The sequence below is a fragment of the Tupaia chinensis genome, unplaced genomic scaffold (genome assembly GCF_000334495.1).
Source record: "Tupaia chinensis unplaced genomic scaffold, TupChi_1.0 Scaffold000012_1, whole genome shotgun sequence".
Taxonomy (NCBI): Eukaryota; Metazoa; Chordata; class Mammalia; order Scandentia; family Tupaiidae; genus Tupaia; species Tupaia belangeri.
In genome coordinates this window covers 677,653-680,422 of record NW_006159442.1, presented here as the reverse complement: position 1 = coordinate 680,422, position 2,770 = coordinate 677,653, and the positions used below count along the sequence as shown (strand labels likewise).

Here is a 2,770-nt window from a genome sequence, read left to right as displayed (position 1 = left end):
ATGAAGCAACTGAGCAGTGACTTGCTATTGTGACTGGACCTCTGGTCCTCAATCCAGTTCCTGTATGACAAACCAGAAATTTGTCATCACTTATTTAATGCAAAGTCACCATTCTCTTATGGTCTTATCTATAAAGCTATAAAGATTAGGACATGACTGCTGGAGAATAAAGATCTCAGTCTGTTGAGTGAGTTATCAACTGCTATAGGAGGAATAAAAAATAACCTAATATCCCCAAACTGTAGAATTCACAACATACTCTTTTGGAGTTAAAAAGCAAAGGAAGAAAAAACAATAGAAATGTGAATGTTTACATACAATTATTACTACTTTTTTCTTCTCATTCCCCATGGTGGGGGGGGGGGGACTTGTCACTCTGTATCTCTTTATTTCTTTGTTGAGCATATGCACCCTATAGCAAAAGTCTCAAAAAATGACAGTGATTATAATTTTTATATGAAATAATATTGGGCTTGTAATTTTCTGCCTGCCGAAGACTGCCTGTTTAGTGAACTTCATCCTGTGATCTTGCTGGAATTGCTGTGGCAAAGTCTGGGTTTTTACATTGGGCTGCCAGACACAGTGGCAGCACCTACAAAATGTTGTGCAAACTTTTTATAGCTGAGCTCTAATTTTTTAGATGCTTTCACCAACTATTGGAGTGATAGGATTGAAAATGACTTTTTAAAAGCCTTCGTTACAATCACGGACCCATTCTAATGTCCTTTCTACTCTCTGAGTGAATCTCAACTACTGCTGTTGAAGCAGGGAGAGCAGTAGAAATATCTCCGTGTCAATATGGAATGATACCTAATACTGATGGTTCAACTTCAATTTCAACTCTATTGTTGACCCATGATTTTTTTTTCAAATATCAATAATAACGTTGAATTGTAGTTCTTTTTTTTTTCAAAGAATTATTTATTTATTAATTCACTTATTTTTTTATTTGACCAGAGAGAAACACACACACACACACACACACACACACACACACAGAGAAAGCCACCAGGCCCCAGACTCGAACCATGGTTGGTCATGTGGGAGTGTCCAGCACCTTAACCACCACGCCACCTGCTGGTCCCGGCCCATGATTTTTTTTTTTTTTTTAAAAACTTCACTATTCTATCATATTAGCCCTCAATTTTGGGTTATTAGCCTATAAATATCTTTTCACATTTAAAAAATCTTAAAGATAGCAAATAGTGTGGATCCAGTATAATGTGCCTGTAATTTAAAAAGTCATTTAAAATTTTTAAATTTGGATTTCTGGTGTACATATAATCGATGTGTATCTTTGTAGGCTATAGAATGATTATCATCATTATTATTTTTTAGAGAGAGATTTTTGTTACAGGGTGCGTGTGCTCGCCAGAGAGACAGAAAGTGAGAAATCACCCCACATGGGGGATGGTAATATTCTCCTCTTGGGATCTTGGGCAATTGCACACACACATGCCTGGTGTGAATGACAAGTCACCAGGTCTGGGACTCAAACCACAGTTGACTATATGGGAGTCCAGTGATGTAACCATTCTGCCATCTGCTGGTCCCCAGAATGATTATTTTTAAGCCGTGCATGGAGTGTACAATAAACAAATCAAAGATATAACCATTTTCATCTTTTTCACCATTGAACATTGCATTAAATTAGGCACATCTGTTGATAGTTCTACTAGATTAAAAAAAAAAATCTATATTAAGGGCCAGCAAGTGGTGAGGTGGTTAAGACACTGGCTTCCCACATGGCCAATTGCAGTTCAAGTCATGGACCAGGTGACTTGCTTTCCCACTTTCCCTTTCTCTCTTTCTGGTCAAATTGAATTGGGCACTTACATATTTTAACATGATGCTGATTTTCATAGAATTATCCTCGATTTATTGTTGTCTGATACTTTCTTTTTTTTTTTTTTTTTTTTGTCATTACTTTTATTTTAATGTCCAGAACTTGTAAGGCAAGGACCAGAGCTTCCTTCCAGACACAAAAATTTTATAAATTCTCAATTGGCTGGTGAGGTCAATAGGGGGGTACTGCTTCTTGTCTAATGTGGTTTCTGGGAAGACTTCATTCAAGTCCTCAATGGTCATCTGATCAAATGGAATTATGCTCTTCATCATCTCCAGCTGTTTCTGATATTCTTCAATCCTGGCCTTTGAGAGGGACACAAACTCAGCACAACTTTTCACGTCTTCCTTTCCTTCAGCGTCCACCTGGACAGTGTATTTATCCTCCGGCTCAGGAATCTTCAGAGCATTAAACTTCTTCTCGAAGTCGTCCACCAAGCCCGCCTTGGCCACGCTGGCCTTGTAGTATATGCCCAGTCGAGAGCTGGCAGAGTCTCGGGTAGTGCAGCCAACCTGGAGGTGAGGGTCTCATACCAAGTTTTCAAGGAGTTAGCAATAGCCTTTTGGTTTCGGGGTATTATTTCCCCAAAAGCTACCCAGTCAATAGTTTTTAGGGCAAGTTTTCGCCCAGCCATCTTGCAACCCTTCACCGACCCCAGCGGTGAACTTTCTACAGCAAGTAACAGAAGTAGGTCCTTGTCTGATATTTTCTTATGATAAAATCCAGGTTGTGCTATTTTTTAGGAATACTACTAAAATGATGTTATGTCTTTCTCAGTTTATAATTTTAGAAGCCATCCGATGTCTCTTTCGATATTGGTGATGTTATATTTGATGACTTGGTAATAGTATGCTAGTTTTTTTTTTTTTTTGGTAACTAATAAGTATTTTTTAGGGGATATTTTGAGCTATGTAAATATTCTGT

The 2,770-nt window shown here is 38.1% G+C and overlaps 1 pseudogene; it reads right to left on the bottom strand.

Annotated features, from left to right (window-relative positions):
- Positions 1-1,932: 1,932 nt before the first annotated feature.
- On the bottom strand, positions 1,933-2,496 carry LOC106733865 (ATP synthase subunit d, mitochondrial pseudogene; annotated as a pseudogene).
- Positions 2,497-2,770: the final 274 nt, after the last annotated feature.